The 12,212-nt window shown below is 45.4% G+C and overlaps 1 protein-coding gene across 1 annotated transcript in view; it reads left to right on the forward strand.

The window, feature by feature from the left end:
- Positions 1-6,841: 6,841 nt before the first annotated feature.
- ELOVL7 (ELOVL fatty acid elongase 7) overlaps positions 6,842-12,212 on the forward strand; it is a 32,503-nt gene continuing 27,132 nt past the window's right edge. Inside the window, exon 1 of the mRNA XM_044292434.1 lies at positions 6,842-6,914. The gene's annotated coding sequence lies outside the window, so the exon portion shown is untranslated. The remainder of the gene's footprint in view (positions 6,915-12,212) is intronic.

The raw sequence follows: 12,212 nt of genomic DNA on the forward strand, positions 1-12,212 counted from the left end.
AGCATGGCTTATAAAAAGAAGTGGCGAATATGCATAGAAATTGTGCTTGGTACTTTACAATTGCCGCTTTGGAGTCCTCCACTATGCTCCATAAATTGCCACTTTGGAGTCCTCCACTATGCTCCATGCCCGCAATATCTATGGCTGTTTGTAACTGGATTTTGGTAACTGTGCAGTTGTTGGTGAAGCTCAGTGTTGGTGAAGGACAGTTTTGACATGTCTCTCTCTGCCTGCAGCAATCTCTTATTTAGGCCCCATGCACACGGCCGTTGTTCACAGCCGTGTGCGGGCCGTGGAACCGCGGCCTGGATCCCTCCTGAGAGCAGGAGCGCACGGCGTCACTGGTTGCTATGACGCCGTGCGCCCCCTGCTGCCGGCACAGTACAGTAATACACTGGTATAGATCGTACCAGTGTATTACTGTACTGTGCCGGCAGCAGGGAGCGCACGGCGTCATAGCAACCAGTGACGCCGTGCGCTCCTGCTCTCAGGAGGGATCCAGGCCGCGGTTCCACGGCCCGCACACGGCTGTGAACAACGGCCGTGTGCATGGGGCCTTAGTGACATAGATGTAGAATTGGTTAAATTGACATGGCCCACTACAGGTTTCTTTTTGCCTAATATTGTTATGCAGACAGGCACTCTACACACGGTCTCACGCAGAAATAAAGAGTTATGAGTGTTAACTATTTTATTATAAATGCAATATAAAATAAGATAAAATGCGATGCAAAAATTCTTTAAGGATAAAAAGGGGAGGGGTGGATAGGAATAGAAATTCAAATAAAAAGTTGAAATAAAAATGATGATAAAACTTCGCCCTTAGGGCAGGAGTGTCTCTTGTAAGAGCAAGATGAAGTGAAGAACGTTGTATATTCCTAAATACGCATAAATGAAACGTTTGCCAACCTTGCAAACATACAGTTATTGACCGCATGTGTAATAATCTGGGTCAAAGTTCATTATAGCCATATGCGGTGGGGTCAAAAGTTTAGTTTAGAAATGTCCACAGAAAGTTCTTTATTTCAGTTGAATTTCACAAAAATAGATATTACATTTCACAAAAGTAAATGTAAGTTCAAATGCTGATATCCATGAGCAGCAGAATTTTGCCTAGGCAGATGCTCTCAATACTCCAAACTGCTGTTACCTCTCTCCTATGGCGCCTTCACGGACTGCTGCCGCTCGTATGGCGTCGTCGCGGACTGCTGAAGACTCCATACACGGCAGCAGTCCGCGAAGACGCCATACAAGCGGCAGCAGTCCACGAAGACGCCGTAGGAGAGAGGTAACAGCAGTTTGGAGTATTGAGAGCGTCGCCACGTGGGACGCCAAGATCGGCTCAATACCCATCTGCTTAAATATACATGTATATGCACACCTGTACATTCTGACAATAGCCTCATGGATCTGTATTAACTACCGTGGGGGGACAAAACAGACTATCGAAGTATATTTACTTTTGTGAAATATAATATCTATTTTTGTGAAATTCAACTGAAATAAAGAACTTTTTGTGGACATTTCTATACTGAACTTTTGACCCCACTTACCGCATATGGCTATAATGAACTTTGACCCAGATTATTACACATGCGGTCAATAACTGTATGTTTGCAAGGTTGGCAAACGTTTCATTTATGCGTATTTAGGAATATACAACGTTCTTCACTTCATCTTGCTCTTACAAGAGACACTCCTGCCCTAAGGGCGAAGTTTTATCATCATTTTTATTTCAACTTTCTATTTGAATTTCTTTTCCTATCCACCCCTCCCCTTTTTATCCTTAAAATAATTTTTGTCAATGCCATTGGAGCTGACTAGCAAGGACGGGTGATTAAAGAGGTTATCTACGACACAAATATACTTAAAACATATCAGCATGGTGAAAATAAATAGAAAAAAAAGGTATGCACACCTTACTGACTCACGCTGCTCCCATTTTGGGGATGACCGGTCCCTTGCCGTTCTCCGTTTTCCGCTGCAGCAATGACGTCCCGACACAGATGACCTACTACAGCTAGTGATTGGCTGCAGCGGTCACATGTCCCTGTGTTGGGACGTTATCACTGCAGCAGGAAATAGAGAACAGTGGCTGACTGGGCATCCTCGAAATGGAACGGCAGGGGATCAGTGAGTATTTTTTCTCACCACGCTGAGACATTTTGGGGGAGCTTTATCATATGACGAAGCTTTGAAGTCTTGCTTGAGTCTGCGTAATTCACGTCAAATTTGTCAAATGTTGCATCTTTAAAATAACACTTTTGTCTAGAGATGTTACTTCAGTTTTTCTGCAACCCCCTAACTGGACCCCTTGATAAATCTGACATGTTCCTAGTTTCCTTGCTAACCATGACCACTTTGCCATCGATTTTTCAAAAGTGTCAGGAGTGCATAAAATTACAAAAAGTTTCTAATTGTTGCACAAAAAAATGGTGCGTACAAAAATTGCCAATAATTTTTTATGCCAGACAACTGCATACAGAGCTTGATAAAATCTCCCCTCTAAATATATTTTTTTCATCTGGACACCCCTTTAATGTCTACCCACGGCACAACTTCATTAAAGGGGTTATCTGGTAATCATTATATTTTATGTAATGTCCGCAGCCTGCCTCCTGGAGCGCACGGCGTCATAGCAACCAATGACGCTGTGCGCTCTTGCAATGCCAGTCCGGTATCTCACGGACCGTGTTCCACGGACCTCTGCATGAGGCTTTACTATGTGTCCCTGCCAAAGTTATCAAAGCATGTTCTGTATTTGTGCCTTTTGTCCAGTAAAACTCATTCATTCAAATGAATAGATCCTAATAGCCGTAGAGGATGTCTCATATCTAGATCGTTCACTTGCTTCTAGTCAACCATGGGATCGAAGGATCCATAAATACCCTGTCCAGACATCAACCAGGCTCAGGCTGGATGATAAATTTGGCTGTCGTTTTTATCCGGCGGCCTCTTAGCATGTTTGCCGTGCTGCAGCCGGATCTCTGTCCCGTCCCGGTTATAGTGAATGGGGCCAGGGCGGACTACCGGCAGCACACGTGTGCAAACGTTAGTACCTAAATCTACATGCCAGATTTTGGCACAATTTACGACAATGTCTAGGTGCACTTACATTAGTAATGCTCAGTTCACACTACAGTTATCTGGTCAGCCATTTCGATCAGTTATTGTGAGCCAAAACTAAGGTGCACATTTATTATGACTGGCGTTTTAGACCTGTGCAGGGCCTGTGCTGGCGGTGGATCCGCCAAAGTTATAAAGAAGCGCCAGCCTCTCCATAACTTCAGCGCAGCTGTCTTACATTTAGACCATTTTCTACACCTAAAACAGGCATAGAAAATGATGAATGAGATGGACCTGCCGGCCCATCCCCGCCCGCAATTTAAAACCTGGCGTGAGCGGGGAGAAGTCGCATCTACGTCTGATATACACCTAATTTAGGTGTATTTCACATTAGTAAATGACCCCCTAGGTGTGGGTCAAAAACACAGAACAGGCGAATATCTTTCCATTACACATGATCTCTGTGGAGTCTTCACTACTGGTTTTGGCTCACAATAACTGATGGAAATATCTTATCAAAAACTGAAGTGTGAACTCAGCCTAAGGCCTCATGCACACGACCGTTCCGTTTTTTGCAGTCCGCAAATTGCGGATCCGCAAAACACGGAAGCCGCCCATGTGCCTTCCGCAATTTGCAGAACGGAACAGGCGGCACATTGTAGAAATGCCTATTCTTGTCCGCAAAACAGACAAGAATAGGACATGTTATATTTTTTGGGCGGGGCCACGGAACAGAGCAACGGATGCTGTCCGCATCTTTTGCATCTCCATTGAAGTGAAAGGGTCCGCACACGAGCCGCAAAAACTGCGGCTCAGATGCGGACCAGAACAAAGGTTGTGTGCATGAGGCCTAAGGGCTTGTTCACACTGTGGACCGCAAATTCTGGTTCGCAATGCACGGGCACGGACCGTGGCCCAGCCGCATGGGGATCGCAGACCCATTCACTTGAATGGGTCAGCGATCCGTCCGTTCTGCAAAAAGATAGAGCATGTTCTATCTTTTTGCGGTGCGGAGGCACAGAACGAAACCCCAGGAAGCACTCCGTAGTGCTTCCGCAGTGTTCCATTCCGCATCTCCGGATTTGCGGTGCCCGTGTATTGCAAATGCGGGCCTCAATACGGCAACGGACAGCACATGTTCGAGTGAATGAGCCCTAAAGGGTGTCAGTTGTGTTTCCTGCATTGCAGTCATGTTCTTAGGACATTGTGGTTTCCAAGGAGTTTTCCACAGCCACACCTGCTTTTGTAAGCCGTCAGATGAGGAGAAGTATATTCAGGATCTGGGTGTAGAAATAACCTCGGGCCATTTTAACTGACATCCAAATGCTTCTTCTGCCATCTCAGCCCAGGACATGATTACCTCTCTGTAAGGCCTCATGCACACGGCCTTTGGATGTTTTACAGTCTGCAAATTGTGGATCTGCAAAACACGAATACCGGCCGTGTGCTTTTTACATAATGGAGCGGCCGGCCTCTAACAGAACAGTCTTAACCTTGTCCGTAATTTTGTGGAACAGAACGGAAAATATGTTTGTGTGCATGAGCCCTCAACGTTGGGAGTTTTCTGCAATTGAAATACATGACATGTTCGATAACCCAGTATTTGGCACAATGAAATATATCTGAAATATTTACACCATTGTATAGTTACACGCTCTGTATAAGGCTCCCAGTGCATACCATAGGGCCACATTCACATGGCGTATGCCAAAAGAGGGTTCATGCTGAAATGGTGTATGGTGGGATCCTTTTCTTTCACTGTATGGAATAGGACAGTAGACTACGCTTTTCCATGGCCAAGTCCTATGGGTGGTACAGTGGCATATATACATTGGTGCCTTCACCCAGAGGTATAGATATGGAGATCCTGATGTAAACCTCCAGCAGAAGATAATAATACAGTGCGAACAGGACCTTTGAGAGTCAATTAATCCCACCAAAAACCAGTATGACTCCATACTAAAGAGATGGGAATTTATCAGCGGCTATACAACCGAAAACTGCCTGCAAAAGCAGTACATTTTGGTGCCTGAAAAGTGAGTGGGGAGGTGGTGTGGCCTTCCATAGCCTGACAGATTAAGGGCTCATGCACAAGACCGTATGCATTTTGCGGTCCGCAAAACCCGGATCCGCAGAAAAAATGGATCGCATCCATGTGACGTCCGTGTTGCATCTGTATTTTTGGGGGATCCATTGTAACAATGCCTGTCCTTGTCTGTAAAATGGACAAGAATAGGACATGTTCTGACTTTTATGGAACGGACATGTGGATGCGGAAAGCACACGGATCACGCATCCGTGTTTTACAGTTGTGTGCATGAGGCCTATTAGGAGGCCTGTGCTTCTTGATAAATTATTTGCATTTAAGGCTCATGCACATGGCTGTCGTTGACCGGTGCCTGTATTGTGGCCTGCAAACAGCAGCTCCGCAATATACGGGCACCAGCCGTTTTTGCACCGCATCATGCATGCGGGACCCCTTCACTTGAATGGGTCTGCAATCCGGTAGGTATGGTGCGGAACGGAGGCACGGAAGCACTACAGAGTGCTTCAGTGGGTTTTCCGTCCACGCATGCGGAACGCAAGTGAACGGGTCCGCACTGCATACGGCAGTCACGTGGTCGCAAAAAAAAAAACGGAAACGACTCCGCGTGCATTCCATTTCCGTATGTCCGCATGGCTGTTGCGCAAAAAGATAGAACATGTCCTATTCTTCTCCATTTTGGGGACAAGTATAGGCGTTTTTACAATGGATCCACAAAAAACCCGGAACCAATATGGATGTCACACGGACGTCATCCGCATTTTTTGTGGATCGCAAAATACATACGTTCGTGTGCATGAGTCCTAAGGCTTAAAGGGGTTATCCCACCTTCTAATTTCATCGCAGCGTCTCCTGTTCGTTCTGTACTAACACCTATTTCCTGGGGCGTTGTCCTTTCTATTGATGGGCAGCTCGTCAGCGCTCTGCTGACCAGTTGACTCCGCGCTCCCGTTATAGCCGAACTTCACTCTGGGAGACGCTGCATCGCTTTCTAAACCCTCTCACGTCCTGCATTCCGCGGCTCTATTTCAGAAGCAGCACAAGGGAATAAAGAACCGCGCATGCGTGGCCGGCGGCGTGCGATTTCATGGAAGAAATGCAGGCACACACTGGAAGGTGGTTTCGCTCGCCGCGCATGCGCGGCCATTGCATTCGGCCAGTGAAAGGTGGCCGTAACTAAGGGAGGACACAGTACAATAATGAGGTAAAAGGGGGAGGTTTTTAGCGAGAAGGGTAGGAATTGGCTTAAACATTACATTTAGGAAAATTATCATTGTCGCAGCGTAGACAAATTAAACTATGATCCTTTTGATGGGATAACCCCTTTAAGTGTGCCTTCAAACACTGCGGATTTTGTTGCAGAACGTCAATCCGTTCCATTCACCTCAATGGGGGCTTGCAGAAGTCCATGTGCTTGCAGAAGTCCATGGAGCTGATTTTAAGTGTAAATTTCTGCAACAAACTTCGTAGCGCGTGAAGGCGTCCTAATATACGGCACACGAAGTGGCACGTCACGTTTCTTGTATGTCAATTAAACCTCCATGTGAACTGACAGCCGTAAGCCTGTTCCACAGCGTGCATGAGCACTTGATTTTAGCATTCCTGAAGATAGTGACCTGCCTGAAAGCTGCTTGTCAGCCTCCCTCCATCCCAGCCTCCTCATGTAAGAGCCACTCCCTGTAGCCATGTGTAATGGGAGAAGGGAGGGTCTGCCAGTGACTCATTGCCCCATCCTGTGTGCAGCTCCTCTGTTCGGTTCTCTCTTCTCACCTGCACCGTGGACAGGTGCTGCTGGTCCTGGGAGGTAAGGAAACTTCTCTGCCTTTATGTCTTTTCTTATCTGTATGGGAAATGTGAGGCTCTACCCTCTAAGTGCATATATAGTAGTAGAGCGACTGCGGGTGTATGGATAAGGGTCCATTCACACGTCCGTATGTGTTTTGTGGATCCGCAAAACACGGACACCAGCAATGTGCATTCCACATTTTGCGGACCGCACGTCACTGGCACTGTCATAGAAAATGCCTTTATTGCGGACAAGAATAGGACATGTTCTAATTTTTTGCGGAACGGAAGTGCGGATGCGGACAGCACATTCCGGCCCCATTAAAAATGAATGGGTCCGCAAAATTGCGCAATGGATGTACAAGGTTCGGGTTACCTAAGAATTCTGTTATGGATTCCGCTACCACGGACCACAGTCCGTGGCGGCGGAATCCATAACGGAATTCTTAGATAACCCGAAATTTGCATGCCGAACTGAAAACACAAGTTCGCTCAATCCTAGCTCCTAAACATCTATCCCAAGTAGATTAGAACCTGCTTTTGTGTTACTTTTTAAGGCTACATTTACACGACGTAGTTTATGGGGTTATCCACACATCGTTTTTTTTTTTTTTTTTTTAGACGACGAATAACAGCCCCCATAAAGTTGAAGGGGCCCGCATTAATTTCAAAAAGTGAATGTAGCCTAAAAATGCATGTCCTAATTTTTTTGGGCAGCGTGGACCGTATTGCATTCAACTGAATGGGTCCGCATCCGCAAACTGTGTGCACACGAACAGTGCTGGTGCATTGCGTACCGCAATCTGCGGTTTGTGTGCATGAGCCCTAAACATTGTCTACGCATTGGACTAGTGTTCCCTGCAGCAGGGGTATTGAGGTTCTGCTCTCTGAAAGGACTGGAATGGGGAGTCCTCCATTCATTCTCCTTCCATGATACTATGGACCCTGTGCGGATATGTGATATATGACAGGGCTGGGTGTCGTCCTGGCACCTGCTTCACTGCTCCGTGTACATTTATAGCCTAGAGCCAATCTGCTTTAGTAAAATATTAATGTCTGTGCTGAGAGCAGAATGTTTTTTTCCTACTGCAGGTTTGAATTTTAAATCATGCGTGGTCCTATTTGAATAAGCCTGCGCTTGATCTTTTGATTTGCCTATTTGAACAGTGAATATTCTTTACTTGTCATGCTGCCGTTTTGACCAGCATGGTGTCTTCAACAGTGATGGCCAGTTCACATTGTTCGCCCACGAACATATGCGGGATGCCATCTTTTTTCACAAGTCCGGGGAGGCACAGGTAAGCCCTTGCCTATGCCTGTGCGCGAGCCAGTCTGAAAACAAGTGCGGTCAGCGGGAGCAGGCAGTTCTGAGAACAGCCACCGGGGGCCTTCATCGGGCTGTTCTCGGAACTGCCTGCTCCCGGTGACCGCATTTGTTTTCAGACCGGCTCGCGGCACAGGCACAGGTAAGGGCTTACCTGTGCCTCATCGGACTTGTGAAAAAAGATGGCAGCCTGCATATGTTCGCGGACGAACAATGCGAACTGGCCATCACTGGTCTCCAACATGAACTCATTGCTGTGTTTTTTGGCTGAGTTTTTTCTTTCTTAATTAGCCTTTATTATATTGTCGTTAAAATCCACAGGGACCAATAGCATATGGTTGTTGTTCCTCACTGTAAGGCGTCATGCACGCGACCGTGTCTGTTTTTCGGTCCGCAAACTATGGATTCCGGCTGTGTGCGTTCTGCATTTTGTGGAACGTAACCTCCGGCTCTCAGTAGAGCAGTCCTATTCATGTCCGTATCCCAGAAAAGGATAGGACATGTTCTATTTTATATTTTTTGCAGGGCCACAGAACTGACATACGGATGCTGTCCGCATCATTTGCGGCCCCATTGAAGTGAATAGGTCCGCACCCGACCCTAAAAAAAAAAATGCGGATCGGATATGGACCCAAACCACAGTGATGTAGATGAGGTCTAATACTAAGGTTATTTATTAAGTTTTAGTTAATAAATGTGGGACGTGAACATGTGTGCACGGTAAGGCCTCGTTCACATTTCCATGTCACATATTCCATTCGTAAAAGGATCCGTGGTTGGTCCCTGTTTCCGTTTTTACCATCCGTGTGTCATCTGTAATTCAAAGAGGTTGCTCAGCTGAAAATTAATTTCCACAGAATCTCTTATTAGTCTTCAGTGAAGAAACGGACGCACCACAGATGCTATTCGTGTTGTCAGTGATTTTCACGGATCCATAGATTTTAATGGGCGTGCTTGGTCCGCATCACGGATCAAAGTAGTGCATGTGTCCGTGATTTTTAATTTTTTTCCCATGGTCAGTAAAAAAAAATACTGAAATGTGAACGAGGCCTAAGGCTCCATGCACACAAACTTATCCGTTTTGCGTTCGTATGCCGCCTGCGTTTTATTTGAGGACCCTTTTCAATGGGTCCATGGCCTCGATTTCATGGGCATAGTCTGTCTTTCCATGGAACAGACAAACGGATGTGGAAAGCACATGCACGATGCAGTTATTCTATCTGTTTGAACACTATTAGGGCTCATGCACACGAACGTATGCCATCCGAGACATACGATCCGTGAGCGGGCCATATTTCCCGGAGCGGCATACATCGTGTGCATGGGAGCGCACTGCATCATAGGTTACTATGATGCTGTGCGCTCCTGTGTGTACGATGTATGCAGCTCCAGGACATATGGCCTGCTCACGGACTGTATGTCTCGGATGGCATACGTTCGTGTGCATGAGCCCTTAGCCAAAATTGTCCCCAGATGACCTGTGAATCACATCACAGGAAAATGTCTTGGGAGGGAGTCTATTCACAGGCTCTACTCTGTCAGTAAGGGTGGTGAAGATTATGCCACTTACCTCGAAAGAACTGTAGACAGGCATCGTCCGATTATCGGGGGACATACTGGTAGCTTCTTGGCTGGAGTGACATTCTCATTGTTTGGATTGGGGGTGGCCCTTTCCAATGTCGGGGCATTTCTGGAAATTAACAGGAGGTTCCTGACATGGGATTGACCTTAGGGGTCACGCATACGACCGTATATTCAGTCCGCATCTGATCTCTCTTTCTTATTTTTTTATTTTTTTATTTTTTTTGCGGATCAGATGCGGACCCAGCTGACAGCTGTTTAACATGTATAGGCATCTGATGTGGAAATTATGGCTATAAACTGCAATCATTTTCTTTTTTACTATAGAAATCAATTCCATGTATCATTCTAAAGTTGGTGTAGTATTAGGGCTCATGCACATGACCGTATGTATTTTGCGAAACAGAACAGCCGGCCCCTGATAGAACAGTACTATCCTTGTTCGTAATGCGGACAATAATAGGACATGTTCTATTTTTATGCGGGACGGACACTCGGAAACGTGCAGTAGCGGCAGCACCAATCCGACAGACTGTTCACCTGCCGGAACAGCCTGTCGGAGTTCCTTGCTGCTAGTGTGAAACTAGCCTTACTAAAAACAAAGCAAAACCCACCGTGCCTCCGTGTAGTTGGGCTGCTTACACTTGGGGTGTTGGCCTTGTTACTGCACACAACACAAAGTGGTCAATGTGATGGTTACTAAGGTGTGATCCGTCTGGCCATAGTGTCATGTTGCACATGCTGTATTCTAGGGACGTGCAATCAATCATCTGGCTTTTACAAATAGTGTAATATGTTTTATTAATATTTACAGATTTTAAAAAATGTGCGTCACATTATTATCTAGAGGTCAGATAACACATAGATATGATGTCTGTGTTATGTATTAATGATGTCAATGAGTGGCATGTGATGTAGAGTATATAGGCAGTCCTTAGATATAGTCCTCTGTACTCCACCTCCTCGAGGACTCAAAAAGCAGTAAGGTGACAACCGGAGATCTCTTTGTATAAGTCCTCAACCGCAACTTTATTGGGTATATTGTACTTTAGGTCAACAGTTTAAGCCCTGAATAAAACTTTTTTTTATCCAATTTAGTGTTTATAGAGTTGGAAATAGTATTTTATGTCAAAATTTAGCTTGATCTTCTTGCATAGCAAAACACTGTGAGAAAAAGATTTTTGAGCGGCCCTTATTGCACCACGGAGGAGGTTCTTTGACCTTTTACCAAGGTAGAACATAAACTATTCTTACATCATTCATTGATCAGACTTCCTGAAAGGGCTTGTCCACATAACAATATCAGTTGATATAAAGATATAACCTGGATCAATAGTTGAGTAACTTTGTAAATAAATGACATGACTTCTGTTGTATTGATTTTATGGTTACAGCTCATTTCATAGTCCTGATCTACATTCATAAATCTGCTGGCTGTCACTGGAAATGGTTATCAAGCATGTCATCGGACCTGTGACTCATATTTACTCGTTGTTGATTTTGTTGTTTAGATTTCAGTGATGTCGTCGTGTGACATGATCTGGACAATACTATTTTGTTAGCATTGAACCACAATATTCAAGGGGTGCTCTCACTTCAGCAAATGGGGCAACCGAGCAGCAAATGTTCAATTCCCTGCAGCGCCACCACAGTCTAAATGAATCATTACACAATTCCCTAACTGTCATTGGAGGGAATACAAGTAAAATCATGATAGCAGTAAGGTAATGATAGTTTTAGATCAAGAGGAGTCACTCCCACATGTGACAGAAAATACCCAAAAAAAAAAAAGCAAAACCTATGACAAAAAAATGCATGTATCGGGGCTATTGCACACGACCGTTGTTGGACGGTGCCCGTATAGCGGCCCACAAACCGGCGGTTTGCGCACTGCATCATGGATGCGGACCCATTCACTTGAATAGTTCCGCAATCCAGACGGTGTGGTGCGGAACGGAGGCGCGGAACTTGTTCTATTTTTGCGGGGCGGATGGATCGTAGACCCATTCAAGTTGAATGGGCCAGCCATACAAGACGGTGCCCGTGCATTGGAGACCGCAATTTGCACAGAACTGGCGGCACACTTTTTTGTGCATGAGCCCTCATATGCAGTTTTTGCCAGAAATGGGTGAGGGGAATCGCATCTCCATTGAGATTTTATGTTGAAGATATTTTAAGCAGCCTGTAGATGAGATTTCTTCATATGTCATCCCCTCTGCTTGTACGGTACAGTGCAGATTGCCAGCATTCAGTGATGTGTGGACGTGGACTGCCTTTAGTTACTGTAGATTTCATAAAAGCATATATAATATCTGTATCTTGCATTAGTTTGTCTAATTCCTATATATATGGTGTGTGTGTATAGATATATAGATATATCACATTTGCGGCACAGCCTTCCGGCAGGCTGTT

The sequence above is a fragment of the Bufo gargarizans genome, chromosome 1 (assembly GCF_014858855.1).
Source record: "Bufo gargarizans isolate SCDJY-AF-19 chromosome 1, ASM1485885v1, whole genome shotgun sequence".
Classification (NCBI taxonomy): Eukaryota; Metazoa; Chordata; class Amphibia; order Anura; family Bufonidae; genus Bufo; species Bufo gargarizans.